Consider the following 15,015-nt stretch of genomic DNA (forward strand, 5'->3'; position numbering starts at 1 on the left):
GTTCCACTTCCAAACACCCTGACCTCCCCCTCTTCACTGGCCTCCGTGCTCTGCCCGGACCCCCTCTTCCGGGGCCCCCTACCTACGCTCCCTGCCCAGGGCCGCCATGAGCCTAGAGCCGCCCCTGCAACATCAACCATTTCAGAGCTAGTCAGTCGAACCATGAGCAACCACCCCCAGTGGCGTGACAGAAAATGCCCCCCCCCCCCCCTGCAGAGTATCGTGGGGGTCTCCCTCAGTCTCTGCTATCTCGCATTTCTCAGCAACCGCCTTCTGCCGATTCTGAAACAAATAGATGTTTTTATTTATTTCCAGCCTTAGTTGCCTTTTGCTGCTGGTTTCACGTCGGTTCCGACTCTTGCAGCCACAGGTATAAATAAGGAGTCATGCCATTGACCGGCGGGAAAGGGGGGGGGGAGGTAAAGTGGGGGAACAAAGAGAATGGGAGAGGGAGGCAGTGGCTGGGAAAGAAGGACTTGCTGAGGCTGAGAAGGAAAGAAGACGCATGAAAGAATGACAGGGAATATTTTTATGCGGGTAATGCGACGAAAACGAAAAGTGCTTACAATGCACTGGCCTTTCCAACCCGGGCACACGTTAGTCTAGCAGGAGCAGCAGGTTGTGGAAGATGTGTCACGTGACCTTCGTATTAATCGGATCACTAACGCGGATGCACTGTGTGTGTTAGTAATTCACTATCAGAAATAAAACCAGCAGAGAGCGCAGCAGGAGGCTCCGGTGAGACCGCTCGCCTCGCGGCCACGTGGCCTCCCCTGAAGCAGGGAGGAGTCGGCGGGGCCAAAGTTTTAACGCTCAGTAATGGTGACTGACAGCAACAGGGGGGGCGGGCTCAACATCATGATACATGTAAACATGAGTTCATATCCTGTTTGGAAGGCTAACAGTAATCTCCAGCAATGAGAAACTTCTGGCGGAAGGTAAATGTAACCCGACCTAAAATACCTCAAAGTACCCCCCCCCCCCCGTCGCCGCCACGCCCCCGCCCCGCCCGTCCCGACCCTGTGACCGGACATGGAGCAGTCCTCGTCCCTCTCGTGCTTAGAGATGTGTTTGCACTTTCACTAAAGGGAAAGCGATCAAACTCGAGCGTCAGTATTTCTCAATTCTATCTGTAATTCACACAGAGGCGCGTGTTCCTACAGGTGGCTCTGTGGCGCAATGGATAGCGCGTTGGACTTCTAGGCTGGCTGTGAAGGCATTCAAAGGTTGTGGGTTCGAGTCCCACCAGAGTCGTTTTGATACAAATGGTGGCAGAAGACTTCAAGAATTCTTTTTGAGAAAGAGCACAAGGATCAGGATTGGTTTTTGCATGTTTTTCCAGAGCTGGATTTGTTTCCCCAGCCCAACCCTGGGGCTCTATGCTGTTCCTGGAAGCCCCTATGAAGCCCTCCTGAACCTCCCCCCTCTGTTGGCATCACACATGGGCCAAAACGCGTGGTCAGAGACTCCTCCTCACATATCAGTTTCAGTTTCATCAACTTTTATTCGATTATAAGTTCATATAATCATAAAAAGTACATTTTAAAAAGAGCTTTTTAAACATAGAACAAAAGGTAAAAACATAAAGCAATCGAATCACGAAAATTTAAATCACTGTACAGAGAAACTTTTGAAATGGTGATGTGGTTTCTGAAAATTGGAGAAATACTGATTTAGGTAGAAACATTGCGACGTGTTGATATTACTGTTTTGAGAAAAATTGCTATCAGTTTGGCTTCATGCGGGGATTTCGGGGATTGTAAGTGGGAGAGTGCTGGGTACGATTGTCTGAGTTCACTGGATCGGAGGATGGGAATGATCCATGTTTTCCTTGCTAGTCTGTAATATTTGCAAAAGAGGACGACATGAATCGTAGATTGTACGGAAACTCCATCACAGGGACAACTCATCAAATTACGGGACCAGTTCTTCGTTTCCGGGAATGAGACCAAACTGTAAAAGAGATCGAAGCGGAGTCTTGTGATTAAAAACTTTTCATAGTTCGATAAGAAATATGTCAGGTAGGGCTGAATGAGTTTTCCTGGCTGCAATAAGCAAGTTTTCTCGTTTTGTGTTTTGGTGATCTCTGCTTGGTTTCGGAGTTCTCTTAAATGGCCCATACATATTTGCTTTAGCTGTTTCTTTGAGATATCTTCAGTTGAGGGTGGTTCGAGGAAATAGCGCTCACAGTCCAGATCTTTAAAGAATTTATGAATATAATTGAGCCACGGGATTTTCCGCCAATTTGAAAGGCCAAGACAGTCAGTGATAAGGGAGCGGGTTATATGACTTTCAGGATTACACCATATTCGATGCCACAGTAGGATTGGCTGGCATCGGATGGTGTCGATAATGTATTCCATGCCAAGCTCCCGGTGCGAGGCTAGAATCGGGGAACTTTGGGGAAGAGCTAGGATGTATTTGATAAAAGCGTTTTCGGTGACCTGAAGCTGGTCTATACATCCGTGGCCCCAGATACCAGCTCCATAAGTGGCCACACTGTGGCATTTTGCATAATATATGGCTAACAGTTCCGGAGGGGCTGGTTTGCCTAGTTTCCTCGAAAAAGCAATTAGTGCAGAGGTTGCACGGCGGAAATAGAGATTTCTGGCTTCCACTGCCTTGCGCCAGTTCATTGTGTCATCCACTAGGATGCCCAAATATGGGTACACCGGGGTTTTTTCTAGTCTGTTGTTGTTAATCAGTATGGGCTTGGAGACTTTTATCCTTGGGCCAATGTTCATTGTGAAAGTTTTTTTGATGTTAACTTTAAGGCCAAGTGAGTCCATAAATGTCACGTATTTATTAAGCTGCCGCTGGAGTTGGTTTGAGGTCCGTGCCAGGATTACAGAGTCGTCGGCATACAGGAGAATAGGTATCGGGCGGTGGTTTATCTGGGGAAGGTCCTGGCTCCCTTCCAACATCGCCTGTTCAAGCCCGTTTGTGTACAGGTTGAACAGGAAGGGAGCCAGTACACATCCCTGCCTTACTCCTCTCGAGATTTGAAAGGGTCGTGATAGTTCACCGCTGGTGCCAAATCGTACTCGACCTTCTGCGTTGGTGTAGAGCTCTCTTAAAAAGGCTAGTATGGGAGGGTCTACGCCAAGGTGAGCTAGGATTTGCCAAAGCCTTGCATGCTGGACGCAGTCGAATGCCGCGCTTAAGTCTACATAGACCAGAAAGATGTTGCCTCCTTTAGCGCGAGCGTATTTTCCAGCCAGAAGGACGAGATTTAGGGCCTGTTCCACGTTACCGAGCCCCTTCTGGAAACCATATTGCAGGTCAGTAATGATGTTATTCTCCCGGGCCCAAGATTGCAGTCGACCTGCAATCTTGCCCGTGGAGTCCAGAAGGGAAATCGGTCTGTAGCAAGCAGGGTCGTTGCGGTCACCTTTTTTGAAGATGGGTAATAATGTCGAGGTTGACCATGAATGGAAAAGTCCGGTTGAGGCTACTGCTACCATGACCCGTGTGATTATTTTCGACCAGTAGTCGACGTCATGTAGGAACAAGTCCATTGGAACCCCGTCTGGGCCAGGGGCCTTGCCTGTTTTTGAGGCCTTGATTGCCTTTATGACTTCATTTAGGGTAAAATGTAGATTGATCGGGTAGATGTTGTTCTTCGCCAGTTCGGCTTCCTGTGTTTGGATGATTGGTACGGCATCTGTTGGTGTTCCGAAAATTTTTGAGAAGTGGGAGACCCAGTCCTCCTCAGTTATTGCCACATTAAGATGGTCAGGGTCGCTGTTGTTGGCCAGGAGGGGTGATCTTATGGTCTGCCAGAATGCAGTGCTATCTTTCCTTTGTGCACTATCGTGTAGTCGCAGCCAGAGGTCTCCTCACATATCAAAATGTAACATAGCCCAACCACTTGCATGTCTTATGTCTGACGTAGTAGTCAGTGTGATTTTAATAAACCCAAATTCATTAACAATGCACAAAGAGAATCAATAAAAAACAGATGTTGATGGTAATTGCAACAAAAAACTCAAGCAGTCTTTAGACGTCTTGTGAGTCTTGATGGCGTTGGCTCGAAGTGCAATTTTGGAAAAGCACACAGCCGACACGTGTTTCGTCGTGTGAATACGACTTTTTCAAAGCTCAAATGATGTATTCCTAGGGCAATAGCTCTAAACGTTCTATGAAGAGACCCCGTGAAGTTTTTGGGGGGAACCTGGATATACTTGGATTATTGGAATACGATCAGCGACCCCTTGTGAGTTATGGTGTATCCAAAGCGAAGTATTCAATTTAAATCATTGTTTAGACCCGTATTCTAGTGCTATTGAGATTCAGATTCACGAAAGGCAGATTGTCATAAGTTTGACTCCTCTTCACATACAGGACATATGCCCGCGCGCTGGGTGGGTAGAGTGCACTGGGCAGGGAGGGGCGTCATCCACTCCTTGCTGTACATGAGTGAGGGAGTCTGTGCACTTTGTGCACACAGGGTTCCACTCTGTAGTCTTTTGACATTTGGGCGGTTTCACCAGAGAAGCACAATAGCTTATCTGTAGAGGGTGCACTGGGCCGGGTCAGGGATGGTAGAGTGGGGTCCAGACAGGTTCTGGATTTGGTAACTATTCTCGAGATGGACAGAGAGTGCAGGATGGTTTTAGGAACTAATATTACTAGTTTCTCAGTTGTGGCTACACCACACACCACGGTGGCGCCAGTCAAAAGAAACAGAATCCTTCAGAGTCAATACAACGGCCTCCCTAAATGGTCCCTCAAATCCTTTTTCCCTAAGCTGGATTCTAGATTGGACAGGTTGACCCCACCCATCCTTCGTTGGATCAAGGTTCATTCCAAATGGACCTCAGAAAGATGCCCAAGCTTCTTCCAATCCACATCCCTGCCTGGCAAGGCACACTATTAATCTCCATCGTGGTGGCCACTTGCACACAGTGTTCCAGAATGGATTTCTTCCCCCAAGGAGCCAGGATTACACACTCCCCACAATGCTAATCCTACCACATGTATGCAGTATACACACGCGCTTACCACCTATGTCTCACACAGATGTAGATGAAGGGCAGGTGAACGCGTTGTAAGATCAATTTAAACCGAGGGTGCCCGTGTACACCTTTCATTGAAGGTCTCAGGAATGAATTTGCTCTTCACCTACAGTCAGCATGCTGCCACCCTCACCAACCTTCCACAACCAGGACACTTGACAGTAGTCAACTCCCAAAGAGTGATACCCTTTGCGTGCCCAGATCTGGAAGTCAAGCCACTTTACACTTAATGCCTGGCACAAACACTCCCAATCCTTGCATGTCCAGCAGAGATGAAGAAAAGCCTGCAGAGACTTACATTAAAAAGAGAACTTAGGGAAGGGAAGCGCATGCACTGACCCTCCAGGGACTGACCAATGTCCAAAGAATCCTGTCCTGTTCTCCTGAACCTCCACCAGATACCTCAAACTCATTCTCCGCCCAATGACCCTCCAGTGCTAAACCTCTGGCATCTTCAGTCCTGTTGGATATGATGCCCGCCTCCTCTGCCGTCTCTACTGATGCCAGTGTCCTGTGCCCCCTCCAGACTCTTGACCAGGGACAAAGCTGTGGACGTAACTGCTAATTTCGACCATTGTCTCTATTGCGCCGCAAAATCCTGCATCATGGTGCATATTAATGATGATACTTAATGGTGCAAATGATTGATCAAGATGATATTCAGGGCTGCCCCATGGATAGTTAACCCATCACTGTCACCCACGGACGGCTCCTCCATTGGGGCGGAGGAGCGTCGCCCCACGGCTTTCTTGCAGTGCAAGAAGCAGAAAAATAAAATGGCATTTTAAATACCATTTTATGTTACTGCGTCTCGCACTGCGAGAAAGCAGAACATTTGCCTGGTTGGGTGCGTGCGGGCGGGTGGGCGTGTCAGGGAGGAGTGGCTAGCCCAATGCTGGGGCGGACTACACCAGTCATGCGCACTCTCCTTTTTAGGTCTCGCAGAGAGACCTATTGGGATGAAACCAGAAAGTTAAACCAGGCGGATTGTGAGTGCGTATTTCCAACAGTTCACGTGAAATCACGTGACCACAAGCACGCGCATTTCCTCACATCAAAGCCTCAGCCTCCCTCCCACAGGCTTCCCCAGCGCGCTTGCCATAATTGCATCAGACCCGACCTTACCATTGCTCCCGTGCTTCCCCGCCCACTGCTTCACACTTGCCTTGAAGGCAATCTGCTTCTCCGCTCTTCAAAGGCTCTGTTCCCCACCCCCCTCCTGCTCTGCTCCCTCTAACGTGACTCGTTTATGCTTGTTTTCTATCTATCTGTTATAAACCTCCCGTTGTGCTCTAAAAGTAGAACGATGGTGCCACGCGTCGCTATGTAAAAACGTCTGCCTTTTGTAACTTCAAACTATATTACAAAGTAAAGCATGCGATCTTGCGCAGGCACAGCCTTGTGTTAACGTGTTTAGGAAAAATCTGCAGTTTCCGCGGCATGTCGCTTCTGCTTCGAGGCGCAATAGTCCTGCACCTTTTGATCAGTGTCTCCTCTGCGACAGCTAGCGCGATTCCTTCTCCCCTAGCTCTACATTTGCATATGGCTTCTGCCCTGCTGTTGTGGCTCAGGCACCGGAACCAGGGAGGGCTCACGGACTTCCATATGCCGGAGTTTTGGTACTCTCTTTCTATTTATCACCGGGCTCAGGACACATGAGGGGTTCTCCTATGGTGAGCGAGGCCAAGGCCTTCTTGGACACACAGCTGTGTCTCGTGCCCCGCAGAGCTTCTTGTTGCCAAGACCCCCTGTGTTTTCAGCCAATTCCTCCTCGCCTGGGCCTCAATGATGCCTGTAGGGCGCTCAAGGCATACAATCCGCTCAGCAACATAGGCATCTCTCCGCTTGACACCTACGAATGGTACGCTGTCACGATTACGTAAAGACTCCTCATGCAGCTGTATGTTCTTGTCTTCCGCTGCAGAATGCAGATATCTCATATTGCCGAACATGCTACCAAAGTTGTGGTTTTTAAAATCTGACCTAGGATTTATTTAACTGTAATTTGTTTTTAACATTTTCAGCAGCCCTCGCTTTTTGTAAAAACTGCTTCAAGTTTGACCGTCGGTGGAAGCCCATTACTTTGTGAAGCACTTGACAGACGTGAGTTCTGTTTGCAGCATGTGGGTTAGTTCAACATGTTGGGTTCATGCGCCAGAAGTATGCCCCAAGGCAGGGGAGGCACAGAGTTTACACTTCAGTCATGTGTGTGTCGGATGGCCGAGCGCGATCAACTGAAAAACTGGTACTGGTGTGCTTGTGCAAGGTCTGCAGCCCTGGCCAGCGTCTCTGTTCATTCTCTTGACAGTGGCGGTGAAACCAAGGGCTTGAGAGGGCCAGCTAAGGCTGCAAGGTAAATACACCACAGGAGCTTATGACGTTTCCGAGCTCCACGCTGTGCTGGTTGACATGGCCATGCTGCTGCTTGCTTTCACTTCTGAATTTTTAATTGGAACCTGGTTCATGCCACTTGTATGCACTTAGTTACATTGTGTGCACTAGTGTACCTTCTGTGTCTAAGCACATGACCGTGTTCGATAAAAAGAAAAATATAGTTCTTTATTTAATGTAAATATGGGCGCAACAGCAGCCACGATAAGAAAGTTCTATACATTACGGACATTAATACTGGTCTGCTGTCAGAGTAGCAGCGCGCGTCATGTTTGTACTTTTATGATAAACAACACGGTGTTTCTATAGAAAAGTTTCTAGTAGTACCATATCCGAGTAATTAATGCCATGCTAATACTTTAATTTCTTTAACAAGCAAGCATGGGCACTTTAGAGATTCACATGGCCGGCGTCTGAGTACAGCACTGAACTGTGTACGTTGAAAGTAGTTTCGTAGGATGAGTTTTCCGCATACTTCATGGGCACGAAACCTTCTGTTTGTAAAATTGAGTTTTTGATATGATCTAATGATGTCAACATTTTGCAAGACTACTTTAATCCATGCGAGTGAATCATCGACTTCGTCATGGGGTAGACGGGTTTTGCGGATGTTTCTCTTGAATTTATCTAAATACATTAGTAGGAGCGAGAGTTAATATACGCTGTTACGGTATGTTCACGACTGAAGGAGTGTGATGGTTAGTAGCTGTGTTACTGTAGTTGGCAGCACTGACAGTGGCAATGGACAATGCAGGCGGAAGTGAGCAGGGTCAAGAAAGCTGCATTCATATAGAAATACGTTTTAAGTGCTATGTGGCTTCAATGAGTATGGAAAGTAGTGCGTAACAAGCCCCCCTCTCCCCAATTAACTTAATATAATTATGTACAATGTTTAATGTGAACCCCGGCTAGGCTTGATTTGCTTCAGGCTTCCGAGGCTTCCATTTTTAGGTGTCGCACCTGGCGATTACAGTGCGCAAGCGCTGTCTCGCCTGCTCACTATCCCTCACTATTTCCATTCCTTATCTTCTCTTTTCTAGCGATCGTACTCTCTTCCATTTTGAGTCTGTCTTTCTATATTCTCTTTCAGTTTCCACCATCTTCCAATTTGTATTTTGCTCTCATCCCCCTCTACCTATTGCACCACATCTCTTCCTTAAATCCTCTTTTTTCCCCATCTCATGGCCCACCCTCAGTCTCTTTCTTCTTACTCCTCACATTTTTCTTCCGATTGGATCAATGGACATTTTGGCCTTCCTGCTCTTTCTTTCCCCAATTGTCTTAATTGCTTTATTTTGCTTCCACCACCTTGCCATGCTTGTCCTTCTTTCTATGTATGTTGTTTCTCTTCCGCCCAGTGTTGTAGTTTGCTTTTGCTCCTACGCTAGTTTATTTCTCACTCCCCAACTTCTCACTTTCTTCTCACTAGCCTCGCTATGCTTCTTTCTCCTTTTCCATGCCCCCATTTATTTTTTGGCTCGGTGTTTTCCCATACCTTCCACATTGTGTTCCGTTTTTATTTTCCTTTCTCTTTCCCTAGTGTCCGCACTGTCTTCATTCTCCCGTGTACCTCCCTTTACTTCTCTCCTTTGCTCCTGTCCCTAGATCCTTATTCTCACTCTCCAGTTCTCTTTTTGCCTATCTCTCACTATTCCTCTTTCTCTCTCTTCTTTTTCTCCCCGTCTCCTTTCTTTTGTTGTTCTCACTTCCTTGCATTGCTTTCTTTCCCTCTTCCAAGCTTCTTTTTTGTAGTATTTCTTTCTGCTGCTTCATGCCTCTTTCTGCATTGATGTCAAGTGCTCCCTGACAGGTGAGACACATGCAGACAGACCTGTTTTCTTTAACCCAATAGAACATGTATTTAAAGGCCTATTCCTGCAACAGAAAATACAAAACTACAAAGTGCTAGAATGAGTCTGAAGGTGTCAGATAGCACTCCTTTGTTTTGTGAGCTATTATACAATTTACAAGCATGCCTAATACAGATGTTAGTTGTATTTTTATAGTGCCATCAGTGGATATAAGGCACTAGACAGGTCCATTGTATGCCCCTCTCTTGTTGAGATAATGCTTGAGTTTAGTTTGTTATATTGGAGCATGTCTTTCTGAAAGAATGTGCACACTATTGCACTGCCAGAATAAAACGTATCAATTATGGAGCTTTACCGCTCACATCTTCTCTACTCCTACCCTCCCCCTCCAAGAGAGCCTCCCTTCAGATACATGCCCGTCGTGTATTGTGAGTGCCTATCTCATTCTTTGACCTGGATTTTTTTAAAGGCGTTGACCATCTGCCAAAGAGCCTTCTTTTCATGTCAACACTTAGTCCGTCTGCCCTTCTCGCTTTATTGGAAGTAATCCTTCCTGTTCCTCTGATTATTTTACTGTATCTAACAATAGAATCCTACCATTCGTCGTTTTTTTCAGGGAGGAAAGGGTACTCTATTTTCACCCAGCAAGCATTACCCCACAAATTGGAGTTTGGATTTTTTATCTCGGATTGAAGAACGGAAAAAACAATTTACATGTAGTGTCTACTTTTTTAGGTCTCGCTGAGCAAACACACACACACAACCAAACACACACACAACACCCCCCACACACACAACCCCACACACCACACCCCCACACACACACAACCCCTCAAAGGCACAACCCCACACACATACAACCCCACACACACAACCCCCCACACACAACTACACACACACAACCACACACACACAACCAAACACACACACACCCACAACCACACCCACAACCTCACACCCAGAACCACACACCCACAACCACAGACACACAACCACACACACAACCCCACAACCACACACAACTCCAAACACAACACACACAACCACACACAACACACACAACCACACACACAACCACACACACAACCCCACACACAGAACACCACATACACAACCCCACACGCCCAAACCCACACACACACAACCACAACACATACAACCATCTATCTATCTATCTATCTATCTATCTATCTATCTATCTATCTATCTATCTATCTATCTATCTATCTATCTATCTATCTATCTATCTATCTATCGCCCTCACTCATCTGTCTATCTACCTATCGCCCTCACTCTACTTATCTAGTTATCGCCGTCACTCTATCTGTCTATCGCACTCACTCTATCCATCTATCGCATCACCACAGCATCACTCAGCACCACCACAGAATGACTCAGGGGCACCACAGAATCACTATGCGCTACAACAGCATTACTGAACGCCACAGCATCACTCGTCGCCACCACAACATCACTCAGCGCCATCACAGCATCAATCTGTGCAACTATTCAACAACTGGTTCAAATAAGTTCTCTCAATGTTTCAAGCTTTATTACAAATGTCACAAAAAGATGTTAATATTTCACTTCTGTTCTTGGATTTTCGTCACAATAAAATACACTGAACAAGTTCACTAAAGTTCTTTACAAAAGTTAAAGCTATTGCCATTATAAATTACAATAACTTTTATTTAAGTATTAATTATTTTAAAAAATGAAAAGCCATTGTTATTTGTAATATCAATACCTCTAAAGGACGTTAATACAACACATATTGCATTACAAATGCTATAGGTGTCACATTTGCAAAAGTTAAAACTATTGGCATTGCAAATGACAAAGCTGTTAATTTCGCTATTTTCAAAACCAACACATAAATAAAATATTTGTCATTTACAATACCAATAGCTCAAACTTTCCTAATGCAAGACCAATTGCATTGCAAATGCTTGTTCTCTATGTAGGCTGCTGCCTACATAGAGAAAATGGCCTCCCTACGGGCATCCAGCTGGGCACCATCTACTCCAATCACAACGCTGCCCTCGCAGCATTTTTATTGGCTTAGGGGAGGGGAGGGAGAATGCCTGCTTCCTGACGCGGGACCCAGCCAGGAGTGGAGGTGAAGTGGGACCCGGTAAGGGAAGTTTTTAATTTAACCTGTTGCCCATCTCCAAAATGTATCACAACTACTTGATGGGGGATTGGAAACCAGGGTGGAGCAGGGATAGGAAGAGGTGGGTTACACATGATATTGCTGTGCGTTATTGATAAAGACGAGTGCAGAACAGGAGCGGGAGGAAAACATCTCTTGCGATGCACGGATGAAGAAGAAAAGTCCAGAGGTGTGACTAAGGAAGGGATAAATGAGGGAGGAGGGTTGACACAAGGGACAGAGGGTGAGAGAGGGAGGAATGTAGGTTTGAGAGAGGTGCGAAGAAGGGAAGAAAAAAAAGCAGGGAAAAGACTGGCAAAGTGGGGAATAAATTTAAATTACAGAAAAAGTAGATAAAGAAAAACGCTTCTTGCCGAAACCCGGGACCTTTAGATCTTCAGTGTAACACTCTCCCAACTGAGCTATTTCGGCTGCCTGTCAGGAATGAGAGTGCACCTTCCATAGTGACCAGAGCTCATATGTTGAATACTGTGATGAAGAAGTAAACAATATAAGCAGTTAACGTAAGACCCACTTTGGCCCCTCTTCAACCCCTCCCTGAAAGAGGAAGAGGCAGGTGGGAACAGATTAATGGGGTGGGGTTTTGAAATGAAAATGGACTTCATGTTATGAGAGGCTAAGTTGGAGTTACAAGGTCTGGGCGTAACAAGTTAATTGATATATCTATCTGTCTCTTCTACATTCCCCACCCATAGATGCCACTCACCCACTCTCCTCCCACCCGTTCTTCACATTTAAGCACCCCCTCTTAGCTGCAAGGCCCCAAACCTTGGGCTTAGTGACAAAACCATGCCAACTGGTGCCACCCCCCAAGCTGATGATGCAGTGTGTGGTAGGGAGAGAGGTCTCCATGCATTGTAACTTTTTGCTATAATAATAATAATAATAATAATATAAATAATAATAATTTGACTTCAGGGCTTAAATCTCAAGTTTGGCTTCTGTACAGCTCAACACTTCCTGACATTTCTCAATGTACCTCCAATTATTAATTTCAAATCCTGCGTTGTTTAACAGTATTCAGTAAGGGGATTTTGTTATGATCAATCCTAATATAAACAGGAGTGTGTGATATCTTCATCCGTTAGATCAAAATCAAAAGGCATAATTATCCTTACGGAAGGAGCCCGATAGGCTAAAGTAGGACGAAACGCGTTGGCTACTGTGGTGTCTTGGAAGAAAAGAAATTAAATAAAGAAATCAAAAAAAGCAATTCCAACAATAGGAGAAAAAATTGTTTTGAATGCTTATTCAATGTATACTTTTCTTGTGTGCTGATCAAAATTCTGTTTATAAATGAAGCAAATGTATTGAACTATTACCACCAAAGTTTTCAAATGGAATCCTCCGTGCCTTAAGCTAAGTCGAAGAAATATTGCAGACCCTCTTCAAAAAAGCAATGTGGACCCACCTGTCTAAATTCCACCCCTACTTTCTTGCACCAGTGAATTATACAAATTAAGTTTTTATTCCGAAGCTAATGATTAATGGAAATGTTGTCCTTGCAGCTGCAAAGCTCAGCACTGCCCATCCTGGCCACCCAAGGTATTGCTCATCCTTTGATCTAAAAACCTAACATTTGTATTTTTTTTTAAAGTTCCATAAATCCTTCTCAAGAATTTAAGCAAAGCAAACCAATTGATGAGAAGCACACTAAGGAGAACACAAGAACTCTCGTGGAGTGCTTACAAGAAAAGAACAAGCATTGGCATAGCCAATAGGTCTCACCTTGGGGACCTTATAAGTGACGGATAGGCAACAGTTGATGTTGTTGCACCTAGGATATTGTACTGCTTAACTAAATACTTATAAGGTTCCAAAGTAGAGACCTATTGGCTATGCCAATGCTTGTTTTGAAACTTCCTTGCAACAAAAAGAAAACCTGAATTTAAATAGTAGTTTAGTTTTTTCATTCAGTCTCTCAAAGAGACACCCGCGTTTCTGATGACATTTTCCAACAACTGGTCAAATATTCAGAGTTGTGTTATTTAACGCCCCTGCTTCATTTCTTTAGTGTTAAGAAAGCGAAGCACTACGGAGATAAGAGTGACGTGTCATTATTGAAAGGGTTTGACGTGGATGCTTTAGATTATAAACTGAATCTAAGTTACACTCAGTACGTCCACAGGTTCACCAGTCTGGATCGAGCTCTCTCCCCTCCAATCACAGCCGATCAGATCATAAAGCGCCTAACTCCCATACAAGGCGCTTTCCCAAACAGCGCCAGGTGCGCGTGAGATCTGCCGCGCCACGTGTCCGCGCGGAATAACCATGCATTAATATTGTTAACAACTCGGGCTATTCAAGGCGCCTGCCGCAAGAATCGGGCTTTCACCTATAGTCGCGTTATACCATTATCATTGGATCTGTTGCTATGCATGATATTGTCTCGTAAAATCCACTAACATGTCGACATTGGTAACACGGATAGGTGATATGCCAGATTCGTTTCCACTTTTAATTTGTTGAAAATAAATTTTACTTGAAATGCTTAAAAGCAGGGAACCCACTGTGTTTTTTAGAATTAAGAAATAATGTGAAGTATACCATTTAAAAAAATGTTGAAGGGGACACCCGGATTTGAACCAGGGACCTCTTGATCTGCAGTCAAATGCTCTACCACTGAGCTATATCCCCAGCTGTTTACTTCTATACATTTATCTTAGTAAACCATACCCTCTATGTACACCTGCACTCCTACATCTCACATTTAGAGATTCACTTCAAGTTGAGAGTAACCCGTGCAGAATTGTGGAAGAACAAGAAGTAGCCAATGTTGATTTTTCTTTCACAATGACTTTTTGAATATAATCCTGTGCGAAGGCTGGAAGCTCTTGAAATCCGGCTAAATGAAGACAGGACATGTATGAAAAGAAACGAGACTGGACCACAGTGCACATTTACGATTAACAGGGTGGGGGCGAGGGGGTATTGGAGGGCAAAGGGGGCGTGTGGGAGGAAGAGAAGGAGATAGCACCCGTTTTAATGACACAAAGTGGGCTGCCATTGATATTAGGCACGGGCCAGCAGTCACGTGGCAGCTCGAACCATGAGAGACATACAGTCAATGCAGATGTACCAGACATCTGAAATGCCACCTTGACACAATGTGGACATTCATCATGTACCAAGCATGACTTGTGGTGCATTGTGAGTGTGTCATCCATCGAGTTCACTGCTGAGGAGCTGCCGTGCATGCTTGACTGCCCTTCGCTACTGGCATGTTGCAACGTCCCCATGTCCACATAGAGTAACAGTTAGAAGTGATCTTCAGTTGTAATTGTGTGCCCATGACATCTGTGCATACTGCAATGTTCATGTGTAGTGTTCTGCTCTTATCCTCTCAAACCCTTTATGTTCCTTTATCAGCTGGCAGGTTCAGAGATCGGAGCACAGTGTCGAGAGATTGAGCTGGAAGCTTGAAGTTGAGCAGGACAGCCCCGCTCGCTCGCTTACTAATGCCTGGCGTTAGCACTGCTCGACTCCCAGCACTTCGTGCTCGCCCGCCCGCATCGGCATTGGGCCGTTGCTGCCGCAACAGAGCAGAAACAGGCCCGCTGAGCCACAACAGAGCCGCTGAGCTGCTCCGTGTGGTTCCCGCGAATTAGAGGCCTGGGCTAGT

At 45.6% G+C, this 15,015-nt stretch overlaps 2 non-coding genes across 2 annotated transcripts; one reads left to right on the forward strand and one right to left on the reverse strand.

Annotated features, from left to right (window-relative positions):
* Positions 1 to 1,165: 1,165 nt before the first annotated feature.
* Positions 1,166 to 1,254, forward strand: TRNAR-UCU (transfer RNA arginine (anticodon UCU)). The gene is given in 2 exon segments: positions 1,166 to 1,202; positions 1,219 to 1,254. It is a non-coding gene; the product is annotated as a tRNA-Arg (tRNA).
* A 12,704-nt stretch (positions 1,255 to 13,958) lies between these two features.
* On the reverse strand, positions 13,959 to 14,030 carry TRNAC-GCA (transfer RNA cysteine (anticodon GCA)). Its single transcript has one exon. It is a non-coding gene; the product is annotated as a tRNA-Cys (tRNA).
* Positions 14,031 to 15,015: the final 985 nt, after the last annotated feature.

This window comes from Lissotriton vulgaris, chromosome 1_1, assembly GCF_964263255.1.
Source record: "Lissotriton vulgaris chromosome 1_1, aLisVul1.2, whole genome shotgun sequence".
NCBI lineage: Eukaryota > Metazoa > Chordata > Amphibia > Caudata > Salamandridae > Lissotriton > Lissotriton vulgaris.